We start from the raw sequence: 21,674 nt of genomic DNA, 5'->3' as shown, positions 1-21,674 counted from the left end.
GCACGACATTCCTGGGTTAAAAATAAACTCATTACATAGTATGCAAATTATCAGTACATCCATGTTTCTATATAGAGGCACACGCAAAAATGTCTCTTAAATGGTTTGAAACAAGAGGTCTAAGGATGCTCTCATTGCTCAGACTACATATCCGAGTCCTAAATGCAATGCAGTATAACTATCTATATGCACAACACTGTCAGCAAGACCTAATTGTCTTTACAAATGAAGGTGAACTTTTACAGTGGCACTCTAGGCAGCTAGGGTGGAAAATGAGCGTAATACCTTAGTGGAGACCTCTAATCTGTTAATTGGATTGTTCCTCCAAACATCTAAATGTTCCTTCTCTGATTGCATCTATTTTTGTTCTGTATACCCTGTAATTGGACAGCGGCTATATCAAGGACCCTTTGTTTTAGCAGTGCAGAGAGCACAGTTGAAATAAAGGTTTCACTAACTTTAGATTTAGTGGTGTAGAGATGCGAGGATCCCGAAGAAACATGCTCATACAGTAAGTTTCAACCTTTCACTCTTCCAGGCCTTATTTTGCTTTGAGGTGTTCAGAAAGTACCCAGGTTTGTGTAAATAATAGACTCCTCTGAATTCTGTATGAGTCTGCTGCCTTTATTGGAAGTTATTGTTGAGTTTAAATCCAGGAGCATCTGGTGAGTAGGAGGACAAAATGAGCAGCAGATCAAGGCCTGCAGGAGGACAATGCTTTGTCAATCCAAAGTTAATGCAGCTTCGTTCAAAGCAGGGCTGTGAGATGAGTGTTGAATTGGAAATTCTGTTTTACCATTTTTAAACCGAACAGTTGAGACAAGTATAATTGGAAAGAAGGGCGAGGGGTTCAATACACGACAGGCAGTATTCAAACCTGCAATTCCCATGTGAATACCTCAGCTCAAAATGCCTGCAGCACATGCTCAAACCACTTGGCTACAGCTCAGATTACATTAGTTTATTAGCAAATGTTAGATTTAAGTACAAAATCAAGTGTATGAATATGCAATATGCAATGAGATATTTTAAAAATAATATATATATATATATATATATAAAGCAAACACTTGTCATCCATAACAGTGACATCTATCTTCATTACTTTCAGTAAAACATCAACATCTAAACCTCTGTTAATTCTCAATGAGAACTGTAGACATTTGACAGAAATCTAATTAATTATCATGTCACTACCACAGTTTCTGGACACATACCAACAGTACATGTGTGGTAAACATTTAGTACCTGGTGCATTTGGTGCCATGGTATAACCATATGATACATCATTATACCATATTACCAGCACTGTGCACTGCACTTTCTTGTAAGGAACAAGTTACTATAAAAAGTAAAAGAGAATCTCACAGAGAGGTCCTATTTGAGATGCATACGTGTATACTGCGAGGTAAACAGTGGCTAGCACCTCTCTAACTCTGTGCGATTTCCTCTGAGGCTGCCAGTCTGAATATTTGAAACTATCTTGAGAAAAACAGAAGAGTCGAGCTCCAGGGAGTGATTTCTTTTCTGTCAGCATGGCTCTTTTTGGGAGGAATACAGCAGAATTCCCTTTCGGCACAACCTTTCCTCCTGTATATCATTGGTGTCAGCTGCACACAGGCACCCAGTTGATGTTTATTCATTTAATCTGTATGTGCAGAGAATTAAGGTGTACACATTTTTTAGCATTTTTAGTTTAAAGTGTGTGAAAGGCTGTACATATGATGCCAGTGAACGCAATCTTAATTTGACACTGCTCTAATGCATTCATTTTATAGTCAATAACAATGTTTGTTTAGTGGCTATTCGAGAAGCAGTGATGTTTGACATATCAATGTTTGATGTAATCGCTGCATATCTGAGAGCTGCTGTGAATGAAAAGGTTATCAGGAAATAAAAAAATAATAATAATAAGTTTGTTCCAACATGAAACTATGACATGACAGATAAAATGCACAAGAAAGCACACTTTTGTAGTGCTTCTACTATTTTATGGTCCTTTTGTGGTATAGTGGTATACTGTACACTGTAAAGCATTTTTGAACAGGTTTTGAACAATGTGAATAAGTTAATAATGACAATTTCATTCATTAGTTAAATATTCAGTTCATAGATAGATAGATAGATAGATAGATAGATAGATAGATAGATCAGCCATTTATATATACCATTATCCATGAAGGTAACAAAAAGGTCTTTCTCAAAAAGAAATGTAACTTTTGTTATGGTATGTGGTAAAATTCAAAATAACTGAGAAGCATTGTGACAAAAAACAAAAAACAAAAAAAACAATCACTGACATTCCCATCCGGACTCGATTTGATTTCTCAGTGGATGCCTGAGTTAAAAGAACAACAGTAGGTAATTTGTTTTGTAATTTTTGCCAAGGTTCTTTGAACAAAAAAATTTGTTCAGGTCAGGTGGAATTGAAGTCAGAAAGTATATCTATAAAATACAACTTTACCTCACCTCCTCAAGGTACACTACTCCCATCTCATTAGTGCCATTGTTAGAATTTTAATTTTGTTTTGTTCCATTTTACTGCTTCTGTTTAATTCAGTGGTCCTCAGTCCTGATCCTAGAGGACCCAGTATATAAAAAGCAGCATGTCATATGATTAATATGTCTGAAAATTCCAACATGGCAGGTGTATTATGTCCATATTTATAGTCCATATTCAGACTATATATGTGCTGTATAGCATGCTTGAAGCTGTGCCCTGATCCTAAATCTTTTCTCTACAGTGCAGAAGAGGCACTTTCAGCACCATGGACAGCACCCCACTCTGAGGTTCCTCCATGAGGGATGGTGCTAAAAGGCAAATCTAACCAGAGGTCACCAGGACCATGGAGAGCTCCATACAAACATACAGTGGGCGCACAGCATTTCCCTGCATTTCTCCAATGAATTATTGCTTCTCCTGCTTCCCTCTCTCATACCCTGTTAAATTTTCCCATCTCTGCCAATTTCCCAATTTTTTGGTGTTAAACCATGTTAGAACATGATTTGTTAGAAAAAGGATCCCATTCCGATGGCACCCATTCACTGCAAAGGATCTTTTGGTGAACAAGTGAGGTAATGCTAAATTTCTCCAGATGTGTTCCGTAGAAGAAACAAACTAATCTACATCTTCAAAGGCCTTATTTTTTTTTTTTTTATTATTACTATTATTATAACTTTTTCTTTAATTTTTTGTTTATTCAATTTCTGTATAAAAGCAAATCACGTATAATTTTCTTTACTGTTCTGAAATGCCCATTGCTAACCTTTTAGTGGTGATCAGTACAACCCATTTCAAATACTGTATTCATACTTTTCTATTTTAAGTTAATTAATCTATTACCATTTCATCTGGTATTCATGCAGGTGAAATTAAATAGGTCATTGCTCTAAGAGACATGTTTGAGCCCTATTTGCTCATCCATTTATAACTGTGTTACACAGATATCCACTTTTCTATACAAATTCAGCACATCACAATTATATTTTCCATGACCTTGAGGATTAATCTGTCTGGCATTCCCTTCCTGAATAGCATGTGACACCTTTTCCACGTGTTAGAGCCGATATGTGGATGTGTTTGTGTTTCAATCTAAAGTGTAATATTGTAGGTTGGTTTGAGTGTGTGTCCTTTTGCTAAACATATGACAGAAACTCGGCTGGTGAATGGATGAGAGCTGCGGTCTGCACTGCAGTCGACCTGAACGATTGAAGAGCAGGTAGCTCAGCTGTGAGGAAGAACAAACAGTGCACACAAGACTGAAGAAATGGGGGTGTACTGAAGTGGGTGTCTCTTGACACTAAAATACCTTGCATCTTTATTATTATTTTTTTTTCTTAGCTGGTTCAGATCGTCTATGAATGAAACTCTGGGCCTGTCATCTTTCCTGGCACAGCTGTAACATGTTCCCACTGAGAACAGGAGATATGTATGATGTATTAGCTAGAGATAACACATGCTGCAGTCTACTTTAAATGAACAGTAGAGAGTGCATATGTGGGTATGAATGCATGCATGTGTATGTGGCTCCCTGTATTCAGCATATATGTGGAGTCCCATCCCAGGTTCAGTTCTTTCGCCAGCTGTCAACTCACATTGCCATCTGTAGTGATAATCAATGGCCCACAGTGATATTTCAGACTAAGATAGGAGCTTAAACAGATATAGTGGGTATTAAACTGGCTGCGTAATGCTTTCCAACCTTTATGCTGTAATATGCTGCCTTGGGAAAACTTAAGAAATAGCGAATTAGTATTACATTGCATCTCAGTGTGGTCCATTCAATTCAGAAGCCCAGAATTTATTATTTATAATATATTTTAAGTCACATGCAGTGAAACATACAGATTGGACTTGGTTTTGTCAAGATGTAGGTTTATGACGTTGATTATTTAAACCTTAGCAGGTGATTAGAGAGGAGGTCAACCAATACACTGCTGTACAACATGTTTGAGCCACAATTTTCTTTGGTGTTGCTCGTTGAACCCCATGCACAGGTCGCCCTCACCAAAGAAGTTTGGGTGGCAGCCAACTGGTTTTCATTCTGAAGATGGGGTCAAACCACCACTGTCTGCTTTTCTGGATTTGTTCTTCGACTGAAGGTTGTCAGTCACACCTTTTACACGAATTGTCCTATTATGATGATTATCAAAAAGAGAGACAACCAGAATCTCCAACTTGCTTCAAAGCACCTGTTTGGAAGTTTCAAGTAAACCCAGTAAGACCTTGTTTAGCTGGTTCAAATGTGTTTGATTAGGGCTGTAGAGCTAAACTCTGCAAGACACCAGCCATCCAGGGCCGAGTTTTGAACATTCAGACATGTCAGAGTTTTCAGAATTTTCACCTGTGATGACCAATATTTCCATTCATAATTTTTGAGAATCACTTACTCTCACTTTAATTGCTCACACATGTGCCTGAGCCATTGTGGCACTGATATGCAGACAACACTATAAACACAATCTAGCTAGATCTAAAATCTGAAGGATCTTTATATTATCATTCTATATTCTCATATTGCCCATGCCATTATAGGCATTACATATATATAGGCACAATATATATTAGGCATTATAGACATAACAGTATGACTTTCTGTAAAGCTGTGTTAAAATTATGTCTATTGTGAAATGCGCTATACAAATAAATTTGACTTGACGATGACCTTCAGCACCACTTGTTTATTCTCCAACACCCTTCACAGGATGGGCCAGTGAACACAGATGAATGCAAATTTATAATCTTGTGGCAGTTCACTTTCTACACCTAATCCTTTTTTCAGCCAATTAAAGAACGGCGAATATTTGAACGGCCTGCATCCTGCTTGCTCTTCTTGGCTGGTATGTTCATCAACTATCAGCCAGGTACCATTCTGCAAATATATACGGTTTTGTCACGACTGGTCAGTCTAATATGGAAAAGATCACGTTTATCACATGTTGCAGTGTCGTATTGCATCTGGTTGTGACACTGTTTAACCTGTAACAATATAATGAGTTTTGTGCCTGACTTTGAATAGAACACAGTGTCTGAGTTGGAGAGAGTGAGTCAGTCCCTCTTCTGGATGTCTGATGAATGGGTTTTATCCCTGGGTGGTGAAGAGACGTTATTATGGCTGTGAAGGGCCTCTGAGAGCTTTTGGCCTGAGCTCAAAGTGTCTGGGTTGAAGTGGCCCGATCAGAAGTGCTTACGACCTGGAGCAGATGGAAACAGTCACAGCGAGCCACTGCAGCTAAATAAGACATTACAGCACATCCGGCAGTTCATCATCTACATCACAGCAGTTTCATCACCTGATGTGACTCGTAGCCTTATTGAAGGTGCTTCTTTCTGACTGCTTTGCCATATGGCTTTTCAGTCAACTTTGCTCCAGCAGCCATATGATGATTATGTATGTCCACCTTCTTGTTAGACCTCACAGCATATTTTTCATTAAGTTACTCACGTTCTCTATTAAATCATCCGATTTCATTTGCATATACAGTATTCCTGCCTCATCCCCAGCCTTAGGAGAAAATGAGACGTTTTTCAGCTTGATAGAGCTGCTCTCAGAATCAGTTTTTAATGAAGCAATTAAAGAAAGTCTCTGCTTTCCTGGGGCCTCGGCGGACCTATCAGCCCTAATTGCCAAAACAAATAAAACGACAGAGTGTGAGCTTGTGGAATTTTATGTAACTAAAGTGCTTATTTGAGCCAGGGTCCTGCCTGTGATCTCATTAGTATTCATAGGTGTTCCAGAGTTCCTATGGCTCAGTAGTAGAGGATTGCATTAGCAGTGCAAAAGGTTGTGGGTTCAATTCCCAGGAAAAACACATACTGGTAAAAAAAAAATGTATAGCCTGATTGCACTGTAAGTCGCTTTGGATAAAAGCATCTGCTAAATGCATAAATGTAAATGTGTTCATAATAAAATATCTAAATCCAACATGCATGCATTCATGTAGATTCTGAAATGCACAATATCAACATATTGACTGCATTTAAAACATAAAGCCATGTAAGCATAATTAAAATGTATTGACATTGCATTAATTTAAGGCATTAGGTTATTACCTAATTTGATATTTTAATGGGCTGATACATGCAAATGCACATACAAATCAATAAATGAGTGAAATTCATGTTGCAGTGTTTCACTTATATTTCATACTTGTTGGTCTTTGATTAAAAAATAAATAAATTCAGCCATACAAAGATAATTTGATTAATTCCATCTGGATTTCATTTATGATTAAAAGTGTCAGTGTTAAAGAGATAGTCCACCACAAAATACAAATTTTGTCTAAATTTACTCACCCTCATGTTGTTCCAAACCTGTATGATTTTTTTTTTCATCTGCTGAACACAAACCTTTCTTTACTCACTTACTTACTTTTACTTACTAATTTCCCATACTATGGACATCAATGGCTACCGGCAATTGTTTGGTTACCAAACAAATACCAAAATATTTTCTTTTGTGTTCATAAGAAGAAAGAAACTCATATAGGTTAGGAACAACTTCAGGGTGATTAAATGATGACTTTTTTTTTTTTTTTTTTTTTTTTTTTGTGCAAAATGTGTTGCAAGTAACCAGCTAAATATTTTAACAAGTACAGTAATTTAAAATAATAAATGAATGTGATACTTTTTTTTCATTTACATAAAAAGAAAATATTTCAGATACAATACCATAAAAAGTCTGGCCACAGAATTTATGTTCCTCATGACTTCAAAGATATATTTTTTTTTTTATCAAAGGCTTCTGGTTAATGCATGCACTGCTTAAATATTTATTTCTTTATTTAAGACCTTTTCTCCTCAGTGTTGGTGAGGCACTTTATGAATCAAGATGACAAGAAGACAAGGGACTGAAACCAGTGACATCTGAGAACTCATGGGAGAATTGAGCGTGAAGAGAGTCTGACGTTATTTGCAGGGCCGTGTATGTGTGTGTTTGTGTGAGTGTGTGTTGAGAGAAGAGGAGATGTGCTGTCTCCACAAAACACTTCTGCCCAACAGTCTGTCTTTCTGTAATAATGTTCCACGGGTAGGAGATGCAGAGAGCTTTGACTTTTTTATGGTAGAGCAGTGTGGGAGAGACGCCCATCACCTCCAGCAGAAAACCTATAAACACTGTATCCCTATAGATGCTCGGAGTCAGGATAATCAAATCATAGATGGAAATGTGTGTGTGAGTTACACAAGAGAGTATATATTCTTTACCAAGTAGAGAGGAAAAAATAAAAAAATAAAACTATTAAAAATCAAAACAACATCAATAATATTACAAAGAACATTTTTACACACCATCTTTGTTCAAAATACATCATATTTTTTGTTGCTTTATAAGTCAATGAGAATTCTTGATTTTACCAAGATTAAAAAAAGCATTGTAACATTTGTATCAGAATTCCCCTCCATTTTTCTTTTTCTACTCACATATATTGCCATTTTCGCTTTACCCAGCAAGAAATTAAATAACTGACATTCAAAGGAACGTTTTCTGGAATACTTAAAACCACAAATAAAAATCTCCATGAAAAAACACTTGATCAAACCATTCAAACAGATCTTGTAACAAAGAAAACAAAGGTCTTAATCTGTTACAATGCATAAAAGCATGAAAGACAATTCTTTACAATTCATTATTGAAACAAAAGCATTAACAGCTATAATTCTGTGCAAAACTCTCCATTTTTTTTTACTTAGTGATGACTTATAGAGTCTATCAAAACAGAAAAAAAGAATAATAATTCGACACATCTAAACATGAACCAATAGTCAGTGGTTCTTGTAGAGTCCAATACAAAGAGTCAGTATTTTCATATCTCAACACTTTAAAAAGTAACCACACTTTAAATAAATTACAATAATAAATAGGTAACTTGGATACAGACATCTTCTTAGGGTTCATCCAAAACAAAGGCTTGCCCAAGCCCAAAACTTTTAATTACAATGTACAAATTTTATCCTAAAATCTGCCACTCTACTCTGCAAATGAATCAGACGATGCCCCCGTTCATCTTTAGACAAAAATAAAACATTTTGTGGAACCCACAATTAGCTAAAATAGATTGAACATTTTTAAATAGGTCCTGTGCTGATCAGCTCGCTGGTTTGTTTACATCTATTTTTAATGAGTCCCTTGCTACCTCAGTGGTTCCTACCTCCTTTTAAAAATCTGTCATCATCCCTGTGCCTAAAAACAATAACCCCTCTTGCCTGAATGACTATCGTCCAGTTGCCCTCACGTCAACAGTCATGAAGGTCTTTTAGAAACTCATAAAGAACAACATTTGCTTCTCCATCCCTGATACTTTGGACCATCTTCAGTTTGTCTATCGCCCCAACAGATCCACTGATGATGCCATCTCTCACATCCTGCACTCTTCTCTCACGCACATTGACAGCATTAACAGGAACTATGTAAGGCTGCTATTTATCGACTATAGCTCAGCTTTCAATACTATAGTCCCCATCAAGCTACCTTCTAAACTCAAAGACCTCAGCCTGAATTCTTCACTCTTCAACTGGATTCTTGATTTCCTCACTGGTAGACCTCAAGTGGTGAAAGTAGGCCAGTTCACCTCCAGCTCCATCACCCTGAACGTGGGAGCTCCACAGGGCTGTGTCCTGAGTCCTTTGCTCTACTGTCTCTACACACATGACTGTGTGTCTTCCCACAGCTCCACATCTATTATCAATTTTTCAGATGATACTGTGGTCCTGGGCCTCATTTCAAACAATAATAAAGCCACATACTTGGATAAGGTACAGAAAATCACATCCTGGGGCCAGGACAATTGTCTCTCTATGAATGTGAGTTAAACTAAATAGCTGATTGTGGACTTCAGAAAGCCCTGCAGAGAGTTGTGCACTTAGCTGAGCGCATCTCAGGATCTGCTCTCCCCTCTCTGCAGGACATCTACAAACACTACAAAAGCAGAGCTGTTAAAATCATTAAGGACTCTAACCACCCTGGTAACTGTCTTTTCATTTTGCTTCCATCTTGTAAGCACTTCCATAGCCTGATTTATTTTTATTTATTTACTTTTTTACCTCTATTGCTACTATGTAAATACTCTGTACAACCTGTTTGCACCTTCTTCTCTTATACATTCCTGCTCATCTTAAAGGAATACTCCACCCCAAAATGAAAATGTTGTCATTAATCACTTACCCCATGTCGTTCCAAACCTGTAAAAGCTCCGTTTGTCTTTGGAACACAATTTAAGATATTTTGGATGAAAACCGGGAGGCTTGAAACTATCCCATATACTGCCAAATAAATAACAGTGTCAAGGTCCAGATAAGGTATTAAAGTCATCTTCAGAATACTCCATCTCCCATCAGATGTGCAATCTGGGTTATATGAAGCGATGGGAACACTTTTTGTAAGCGAAGAAAACAAAAATAACGACTTTATTCAATAATTCCTTTGTCAACAGTCTACTCTGTGTCTGTCCATAGCACCGTATGCTGTGAATGCTCTTTTGTGTCATCTGTGCCACAAGGATGCGCTGTTTCTACGTGTATTTAGCTTTGATTTGAAATAAAACAGCGCATCCTTGTGTCATCCAAAATATCTTAAATTGTGTTCTGAAGATGAACGGAACTTTTACGGGTTTGGAACGACATGGGGGTAAGTGATTAATGACAAAATTTTCATTTTGGGGTGGAGTATCCTTTTAATATTTATTAAGTCTACAGTATTTTATAAGCATTTTATTTTATTCTTATTTTTTTATCGTACTTTTTCCATGCCATATTTATATATAATTTTCTTGTGTTTGTATTCATTAATAATTGCACTGTCCATGGAGCCGACCTGACTTACATTTCACTGCTGGTCATGTCCTCTCCATATAACCATGTACGTGACAAATAAAAATCTTGAATCTTGAATCAGAGTGAATAATTTCTACTAAAACCTTACTTAATCTATTTGCTAATGCTTTTATAATCACTGCATAGCAAAGAGACAGGCCTCCAATTTTTAATTGTCACTCAGGTCTCCTTTCTTTAATCTTCCACTGCTCAAACTTTCATTGATGACTGCAAGCAGATCTGCACCAATCTCAGGCCAAAAAGACTTATAAAAGTCTGCAGATAGGCCATCTATTCCCGGTGCTCTGCCGCATTCCATGCTTTGAAGAGCTTTCTGTAGCTCTTCTAAAGTCAACACTCTACAAAGCTCACCATTGGCATCATCCGATACCTAAGCAAGACTTTCAATAAACACATTATCACTGTTTGACCTGTGTACGCTCACTGCTATACAGTTCTTCATAAAATTCTACTGCCCTCTTACCAATCTCTGTATGATTCAACAAGAGTTTATTTCAGTAATTCAACTCAAATTGTGAAACTCGTGTATTAAATAAACTCAGTGCACACAGACTGAAGTATATTAAGTCTTTGGTTCTTTTAATTGTGATGATTTTGATTCACATTTAACAAAAACCCACCAATTCACTCAATCTCAACAAATTAGAATATGGTGACATGCCAATCAGCTAATCAACTCAAAACACCTGCAAAGGTTACCTGAGCCTTCAAAATTGTCTCTCAGTTTGGTTCACTAGGCTACACAATCATGGGGAAGATTGCTGATCTGACAGTTGTCCAGAAGACAATCATTGACACCCTTCACAAGGAGGGTAAGCCACAAACATTGATTGCCAACGATGCTGGCTGTTCACAGAGTGCTGTATCCAAGCATGTTAACAGAAAGTTGAGTGGAAGAAAAAAAAGTGTGGAAGAAAAAGATATACAACCAACCAAGAGAACCACAGCCTTATGATGATTGTCAAGCAAAATCGATTCAAGAATTTGAGTGAACTTCACAAGGAATGGACTGAGGCTTTGATCAAGGCATCAAGAGCCACCACACACAGACATGTCAAGAAATTTGGTTACAGTTGTCGTATTCCTCTTGTTAAGCCACTCCTGAACCACAGACAACATCAGAGGCGTCTTACCTGGGATAAGGAGAAGAAGAACTGGACTGTTGCCCAGTGGTCGAAAGTCATCTTTTCAGAATAGAGCAAGTTTTCTATTTCATTTGGAAACTAAGGTCCTAGAGTCTGGAGGAAGGGTGGAGAAGCTTGTAGCCCAAGTTGCTTGAAGTCCAGTGTTAAGTTTCCACAGTCTGTGATGATTTGGTGTGAAATGTCATCTGCTGGTGTTGTTCCATTGTGTTTTTTTGAAAACCAAAGTCACTGCACCTGTTTTACCAAGAAATTTTGGAGCACTTTATGCTTCGTTCTGCTGACCAGCTTTTTGAAGATGCTGATTTCATTTTCCAGAAGGATTTGGCACCTGCCGACACTGCCAAAAGCACCAAAAGTTGTTTAAATTACCATGGTGTTGGTGTGCTTGACTGGCCAGCAAACTCACCAGACCTGAACCCCATAGAGAATCTATGGGGTATTGTCAAGACAAAAATGAGAGACAAGAGAACAAAAAATGCAGATGAGCTGAAGGCCACTGTCAAAAAAACCTGGGCTTCCATACCACCTCAGCAGTGCCACAAACTGATCACTTCCGTGCCATGCCGAATTGAGGCAGTAATTAAAGCAAAAGGAGCCCCTACCAAGTATTGAGTACATGTACAGTAAATGAACATACTTTCTAGAAGGCCAACAATTGACTAAAATCTGTTGAAGTATTCTAATTTGTTGAGATTTGAGATTTGACAAGAATTGGTGGGTTTTTGATCTGATCAGAGCCCTTTGTATTTTTGGGTTTAAAAGTTCAGCCAGTTCTTTCTTTTTTTCTCTCTCTCTAAAAATTCCAATAAGCTCTTGATTTTGTTCAGTATCAATAGATTCTTGAAGTTCCTTTATATCTTCTTCTAAATTTACCATTAAATTAGTCTTTGTTGATGTTGCAAGCATACTGTTGATTCAATTGTCTAATTTGTATTTTACCAAAGTCCCACCACTGCTGCAGTGACTGGAAATCAGACTTTTTAAAGTCATTCCAAAAAAATCAGTTAATAAACTATTATTGAAATGCCACAAGGCACTTTTGGGTTTTATAGATCCCAAAGTTAAAAGACACTGCACAAAACTATGATCTGAAAAACCGACTGGAATAATAGAACAATCTCTGAAAATATTAAGTTGATGACTAAAACCACAAAATCTGTCCAGCCTTGCTAAAGGCAACATATTATTGTATGAATGAAGCCAAGTATACTGCCTCTGTGTCTTATGAAAATATCTCCATATGTCTGTTAAATCATGCATTTCTATTAATTGAATAAATCTCTTTCGCCATATGGGGTTCAAAATAGATTCCTATCACAGGCAATTTCCATACAGTTAAAGTCCCCTCCTATTAAAAACAAATCTTCAGTGTTACAATCACTTATTGCTTTACATAATAGTAAGAATGCTTTAACCATTCTTTCAACTGCATTGGTGGGAACATAGATACGTTTATTAAAAATGAAAAAAAAAAAAGATAAAAAAATTCACTTTTACTTTAAAAATCTTCCCTTTACAATTTAACAAAGATAGTTTTAATTTGGTTTGAAAATGGAATAGAGTAGTATTAGAGAGAAGCACCAATAGAAACTCATCTCATAAAAGTATAGTTCTAATGTTTTTCATTACCAACATTAGTCCCTAACTGTACATTAACTTTGGTGAGAATCTTTTTCAACCTGTAAATCTCTTGATCAGAAAAGAGATTTTCACCCCTGAAAATTTTTGCTTTCTCAACAAATTGCTCCAAATCAGGAAAGTATTCAGTGATGCATACATTCCTTGCATTCTTAGTTACTCTCAAAAAGAGTTTAATATCATCTACACTGAAAGAATGACTTAGTAACTCATCTAAAAAATTTGGAACAAAGGAAATGCTACATTTAGAAAGACCAGTTTCACTCTCAGTATCAGTTTGACTCAAATCAACTTTGTCCATTCTTTTTTGTTTACCCGTAATGATGCTGCTTCATTCTTCTAAAATGAAAGTTGAAATAAAATCTAATAATTAAGGTGAAAAATAAAATTTGTATAGGTGGCATTTTAAATAGTGATTATAATCTATTATCATCTAAGGTTTTTTATTGTTGTTTTCTTGTTTATTTGTTTGTTTGTTTTTTGTTGGTTTTTTTGTTTGTTTGTTTGTTTGTTTGTTTGTTTTTTTAATACACCATCTGTTGAGTGTATGGTCATATTTATGGATAATTCATTATGGGGAATACATGTATTATTACAAACTTAGGAAACAAGAATTTCACTTTGTGACAATTATTTATTGTATCAATTATTTTAATTATTTTAATTGAATGTTATTTTAATACAGTTTTTTTTTTAAATAATTTGAATTAAACTATTTTTATATTTTTTTGTTTTCATTGTAATTATTAAAGTTTTAGTCATTTTGTTGTGATTTTTCTTTTGTTGTTTTTATAACAGCAAAAACTAATACTAGTTTAATTAGTGTAAGTAAAAAGTTCTCAAGTTTACTTAAGGCAAGTAAACAACATAATAGCTTACAACAATATATATATATATATATATAGTTTAAGTTATTTTATTTTTTAATATTTTATTAAATTTTAATTTGTGCTTATTTCAGGTAATTAAAATTGTATTTATTTTTTATTTCACATTTATGCATCCTGTCTGCTAACTCAAATCCTAGATTCAAATTTAGGAACTGAAAAGGGATTTGAAAGGTATTCTCATGATGGCTCGCAACCGCTGATTGCTCTTCAGTCCATTCTAGCTCTCTACTCTTAAAGTTGGCCTGGCTTCAAGTGTACCACTCTGAAAATCAGTGCATTACAAACTCCGCTATAAAACTGAGTACATCTGCCTCCATTTCTACTGAATGTCCAGGAGTGTGTTGGACTAAAGCAAGTGTAGGCTTAACTGAAAACCAAGTTAAACTCAATCAGCAGTGGCTTAAAGCAGCAGGGTCCCTGGGAACATGTACATGTAACTTATAAAATAAATCTAATAAATCTTTGTAGATAAATTGCCTGTAGTCACTGCAGCACTGCTGAATATAAAGATGGCTCTGTTTGGGAGCACGGCAGACACAGCAGGATGTTTATAATGTAGAAGCCTCAGGGGCAGCACTTAAATCTGTTTGCTGCTGTAATATTAGCTAAATGTTAGCCAAGTGTGTGTTGATCTGTGTGTGTGTGTGTGTGTGTGTGTGTGTGTGTGTGTGTGTGTGTGTGTGTGTGTGTGTGTGTGTGTGTGTGTGTGTGTGTGTGTGTGTGTGTGTGTGTGTGTGTGTGTGTGTGTGTTTGTTTGTGTCTTATGACTTTCAATTTGTGTGAGGGAGTCAAGGTAGTGTGTATATCTGTAATTGTTTACTGTATCTGTTCTCTCAGATCTTAAAAGAGAGGTCAGCGCTGGTGTTGGTAGATCAGGTTGTACAGTGACAGGCCTTCCAGCATGATGGAGTGAATCTGGTCTTATAGATATTGAACAATTTAAGCCAGACATTTTTTAGGCATACAGTATCTGAGGGCTCTATTGATGTTTTTACACCATGGTCACAGTAGGTCTATATCTAGGACAGTGGCTCACTGGTTTGTGAATGTCAGAAAGTCTTCACTGGCAGCTGCACAAACAGAAGCTTTAGTTAAACACAAAAGAAATAGAAAAAGTTCACAAAGAACAGAAAAGCGTATAATGTTGTGTGTGTGGTCACTCTTAATGACAGTAAAACATAAATGTAAGATGACTTTTCATGTTTAAGAAATGTTCATAAAAATAGTGTTACTTCATATTTAGTTCCAAAATAATAGTTTGAGAATAAATTTGAAAAAGCCTTTAATTTAATTTGTTTAATGGCATGAATTTATTCTCATTGTCTAATAATTTATTCTATTATTTATCATTTTTAATAAGTTATATCTTGTAATGTTACAACTTTATTCCCAAAACATTAACGTTGTCATCTTCATCGTAAAAGGCGTATTAACATCATGCTCAAAATCTTTGTCAACTTCTGAAACAAACAGTCAAAATTCAAAGAAAAAAAGGTTAAACCATGTCTACATATCTAAAAATCTCAGTATACTGGTTACGCTTAAGGATAGGGAACACATTCACTATTAAAGGGACAGTTCACCCAAAAAAAATGAAAATTCTGTCCTTAATTACTCACGCTCTTGTCGTTCCAAACCCGTAAGACCTTCATTCATCTTCGGAACACAAAATAAGATATTTTTGATGAAATCCGAGAGCTTTCTAACACTGCATAGACAGCAATGCAACTGAAATGTTCAAGGCCCAGAAAGATAGTAAGGGCATCATTAAATTAGTCCATGTGCCATCAGAGGTTCAACCGTAATGTTATGAAGCTATGAGAAAGTGTGCAAAGAAAACAAAAATAATGACTTTATTCAACAATTTCTTCTCTTCCGTGGCAGTCTTCGATGGATGTTCATTAAAGTACCAGACGCATGTGTGTGCATTCTTCTGCTTGTAAACAAGGTGCAGCGCATGCATGTCAGAACACTGACTCTTGCGTCAGCAGCACCACACGCATGTAATTTGAGTCAGCAGCAACAGAGAGGCTCTACAGTGTGTGTGTGTGTGTGTGTGTGTGTGTGTATGTGTTTGGCATATTGTTCTCTTGTCTCTCTACTGGCATCACGGCAGGCTCATGCAGCAGATGGTCTGTACTAGAAACATGACAGCCACAAAGCCCCTGGCTAGAGATGATGACACACACACACACACTTAGAGGGTGTGTATAAACACACACACACACACACACACTTAGATGGTGTGTATAAACATACACACACACACACACACACACACACACACACACACACACACACACACACACACACACACACACACCCAACAGAGGGTTACGTAGAGATGGGTCTTGACTTCCTTCAATATTGAATAAGTGAACATTGTAAGTAATTGTTTTGAGGTATCATCAATGACTGTAGCGCAAATGGTCCAGTTATATGTCTGCTTAACTAGTTTGTATTAACTTCAAAAAAGTTCTAAAACCTCTTTTTGCAACCCTACTTTTAAAAATAAAACGTACTTGTCTGTGATAGCATGACCTCTTTGTGACTTTCATTCCCACAAAGTGCTCGGGAAATCTCTTGTGATTAAAGGGAATTACTCCTGTCTGCTGCTTCCCAGAGACCACCAGACATTGGCCAGCCGGGCTTTAGCCCACTCTGTGGATCTTTTAGAATTTGGCCTGTTTGGCTGCGAGCTCAAGGGCTTTGAGTACATATATAACCTTTGAATACAGGGCACATACAGAGAGACACTGCAGCTAAAGCTGTTCCGCTCTCTCAAACCGATTAACTCTTGGGTAATTAACAGGGGCCAAAAGACACGTGACCCTTCTACACTAACAACCTCTTATATCCACATCGGGTGAGGAATTGCATATGTACACACACAGATACATAAAAACTCTATGTACTCATTTATGTAATAGCATAGCATTGTTTTCTGGTTAAAACTATTTTATTGTCATTGTTGAAAATAATTTCTTCTAAATGAGTAGCAGTTTTCAACTGCCAGTTATTTATTCTATTGTCACTTTTTGTATTAGCTTACAAAGCTGTATTTTTCAATGTATTATTTTTGTTACCATGCAGTGGGGAAAATATAGAGGGATTACTTTTAATTTCCATGAGCTTTAAGGAAAATGTTCCTGATTTCAGAAAAGTAAGAAGCCACGAGAGGCTTTACTTTACAGTAATTTTATCCATGGTTAACAGCTAGTAATTCATTCATGTGATTGAGAGGCTTTCTTTCTTTTCATATTTATTTCAGAATGGAAATATGGTAATGTATTGAGGAGTAAATCTATTGAAACTGAAGGTATCGCACCCTGAACAGCTTAACGAAATACAGCAACAGAAGGCTAGTTCCTTCAAAATCATGGGTGGGCTTGGCATTCTTACACGCATGTGTGTGTTCATACTTTGGCGCATCCTCGTGAGTCACCCACAAGTCACGCCTAGATAGCTTGTCAATATTGGTCCGTATCTGAAAATAGCCATCTAAATCTGTGCTTTTAACTCTTGCTCTATAAACAGAGAGAAGGTTGTTGGGTAGGTGAGTATGGCCATCCGTTTTTTACTACAGCTTAGTCACTTTGGCCTGGCCTGACCTGGCCGAATAAAGCTGCTTAATTCCTGTTGTTAGCGACAAACAGGGATAAAATGGATAAAGCAAGCCCATAAAAGCATCTCTGTGTGAGCATGTCATAACAATTGGTGTGAACAATAGCCTTACAACTGACAGGAGAAACCCATCTGATTGTAAGCCGCTGATTAGGGACCGTAACCATAATAAGAGATGGTTGAAAAAAACGGCACACTTTTAAACAAAGTCTCTTTAATGGTGCTGTGGCATATTGGTAAAGCTGCACAATTCATCAACTGCATTGTGAAAGTGCAAAACCCTGCACGTGAACCGCCACGTGAAACTGTGAACTTGTGAGCATTGTTGCATTGCACTTTTTTTTATCTGTGTAATTTGTTTAACATTTGAATTACAATTTTGTTGTTCAAGAGTGTGTGCAGCTGACTTGATATGCTGATAAAATAGCAATTAAGTGATTCAGAAATAGTTTTCTGTGTGTTCTGGAAGGCATCTTTTTGCACCACACACACCACAATGCACCACAATGTTCATTTAAATAATTAGCGCCATTTCGATTGCAAGAGAACAAGCGTCAATAATTATTTTTGCCATAACTGTGCACCTTATATTCAGCAAAGAATCTTTTCTGATCACAAACCATTTTCACTTTATAGTGTTTTTAAAGTGAGCAAAAATTTATTACAATTTATGCAAGTTAATTGTGCTGCCATGCACTACACTTTCTAAGATGCCTAGAAACTAGATTCTTGCCCTGTAATAGTTAAAGAAATGACATCATTCCCTCACCACCCATAAGGAGGTGTAGCAGGGTCATTCCTCTCTTTGGTAATCTGTGCAATACTCTGCTTGATTTCCCTCGTTATTTACGCATCTAGTGCTGGTTGTGCTCAGAGAGCCCGGACACTCTGAGCTGCAGCCAATTCAAGAGCTCGACGGGTGGCAGGATATGAGGTAATGATACAAAAGCTCTATACGCTGTGTAGAGGTTGTGAGTTCATGAAAACCCACCAAGTAAAACAACATAATAAAAAGTGGCCACAGAAACAGGTACTATATGTGAATAAAGACATTTGAACAATAAATGCCTTTTAAACAATCATTCAAACAAACAAAATCATTTGTATTTACTACTGCCATTAATAAAAGGCATCATATTGTCAAATTGATGTTCTATAAAAACTATTTTGGTAGCACCTTTAATTAGTAAACACTATTCGCTATTAACTAGTTGCTTATCAGCATATTACTAGCATATTGGCTGTTTATTAGAACTTGTAAAGCATATATTAATGCCTTATTCTGCATGACATATTTTAGATATCTCAACCTGAACCCATACCTAAACTAACAACTACATAATTAACTATTAATAAGCAGCAAATTAGGAGTGTATTGATGGAAAACTCTTATTAAAAGTGAATATCTTATTAACAGTGTTCCACTTTTTTATTGTACCGTCATTCCCCGTCCAATAAGAGCATTTATTGAAACTAAGCCAATATATTGAAAAGCTACTTGTTTTGTAATTAGTTTAATTATTTCTATTCCATTTAAAAACGTGGCCTGCTTAATCACAAGAAGTAAAGATACTTATATCCCTATACCAGAAGAACAAACGATAAAAGTACAAGATGTCATTCAGTCCTTGAGCTGTTTCTGGGTGATGTAGCACCTACAACTCTGCAGATCATTCATTTCGAATTAAAGAATCCCAACATTATTAAAACAGGAGATGAAGTCTGTTTTCAACAAAATCCCTGAAGTCTAATCTTAATATTTCTTGAAACCAGCTGCTCTTATTGAAGGATGGTGCAATGCAAACAATATTGAGCCAGGTGAGCAACTGCCACTGAGATGAATGGGAATGCCAACAGATAGCTTTCTTCAGGTATCGTAGACCTCCATGATTTAATTCACAGGTTCAAGCAGGGTGATAAAAATGTCATAAATCAACATTTTGGCACAAAAGAACCTTGACTAACAATATATGAGTTGATGTAGAGAAAAAAGAAATAATGTATGGTGTGGCCACTTTAAAGCACATAGAGTGGAACAGGTCTAGATGTGTGTATTATGAGATGATTGTGAGTTATGGCTCATGCCTTTAATTCTCCATGAATCAAAGCTGACTTGTAGACACTGCAGTGATTTTTTCCTCGTGGTTCTGGATGGGATATGAAACGCAGCCAAGAATGTGCTGAGAAAGAGAGAGAGCGAGTGTACCTGCAGTATATTACTGGCAGACGGTTTAAAAAAAAAATAGAATGCAAGTCATGATTTACAGCCATCTATAATGTGTTCAGGAGCCTGCATTCAAACATTAGTAGATCAACACTTTTAATTGGATGTGACTATATACACACACACAGAGCTTGAAGTGGAAAAAAAAGAAATGCCAGTACTAAATACATTTTCATAATTCCCAATGTATTTATACAGTATAATGTCGGAAAAAAAGAAAGAAAGAAAGAAAGAAAGAAAAACTGTTTAGGGCATTTTAAATAAAAATAACACCAGCTAAGCTGCCATACCAAACAGGACCACAGAAAGACGCCAAAAGACCACTAAACCTGCTGCCTTGCGCTGACTGTACATGTTACTATACGGATCCATTCAGAATACTTAAACCACTGACCAGCGTATAATCTAAAACACCTTCAACAGGCATTTTTTATAAAACACCCAGACACTGATGCTTTGACCCAGTACCAGAAGCATGTCAGAAATGCCGGTAAGCCTGAAAAATTGCAAGTACGCTACAGCCTTAAAATACTGAAGTGACGGTACTGCGTACCGGTGCGTACTGGCCCACTTCAAGCACTGCACACACATTCAGGGGGTGAGAGGGGATTATCTTTGTGTAAGCTCCCTTTGCTCTTACACAGCCCTCATCTGCGCACTCAGACAAAAGACAAACATGAAAACATGCCCACTGTCCTGACCTCTCTTTGTCCTGCTTATGTGCTGATTCACTCTCATTTCATCCCAGTTCAGTTATATGCTGTGGTACATATTGTTCCAAAGCAGCTGTTCAGAGAAAGGAACTGTAGTACCTTAATCAGTGGACGTCACCGATGCCAAATTTGACGCATCTAATGGTGCCACATTTAATTTGAGAGCTCTTACAATGATTTTTAGTGAATGAATCAATGACAAATAAGAGTGTCAATGATAAAGAAAAGTCCTTTAAAAATAATAATATAAAATGTGTCAAGTTATTATTAAGCTATTAAGCTCTTTTACAAGGTCTTGATTTTGTTTTGGGGGTGTTATAGAAGGGTCTCTTATTGTGTTTTTTTTGAAAAACATTTTTTTTTTAATATTTTTTATTTTTTTTTTTTTTTTAAAACATCTCTTTTCAGTGTGTGGTGTGCGGGTCTAGTAGTTCCTGTATCAAATGAAGGCCTGCCTTCTGAAATACGAAATGTACACTGGGCCAGTGTGTGTTGTGATTGGCTCCACTCGGCGCCTGGTCTGGAAATGTCGTGCCCCTACCATAGCTGCCTGCTGTGAGCTTCAGTGTAAATATTGTATCAATCAAATAAATTTGAGCATGATTTAAACCCATATGATTGTAACCACTCTAAGCTTGTCTGCCTTGGGAAAACTAGCGCGTCTCTGACATACTGATACCACTCGTTGTCTTCTCTAGTGCAGCTCAACCAGGTCTCGTCCCATTTGTCTGTATTTGTGATATCACAAATCCCGGAAAATATGTGTTGTAGTCCAAACGAGTCGTTCGTTGTAGTTTTTGAAAAGTGATTTCTGTTAAATAAAATATCTCCGTTTGACGTGGACTTTGAGCTTTGTAACTTTGCAGATCTTTTTTATGCTCAAACAGCAACATTACACACTAACTAAAGTTGAAAAAGTGAAAAAGCATAACAGCACCCCTTTAAGAAATTTGATCTTTGTATTCCATTTCCAAAAATATGCCAGAAAAGTAAAAAAATAATGACTCATAAAATGTCATGTGGTGTGACCAAGTAAAAAGTAATATTTTCCTTACACCTTAATACATGCAAGCATTCTATGGAAGCCCTTTTCTGCCACTCTCGCAATTT

Source organism: Cyprinus carpio, chromosome A3 (assembly GCF_018340385.1).
Source record: "Cyprinus carpio isolate SPL01 chromosome A3, ASM1834038v1, whole genome shotgun sequence".
NCBI classification, from domain to species: Eukaryota; Metazoa; Chordata; class Actinopteri; order Cypriniformes; family Cyprinidae; genus Cyprinus; species Cyprinus carpio.
This window is presented reverse-complemented; position numbering follows the sequence as displayed.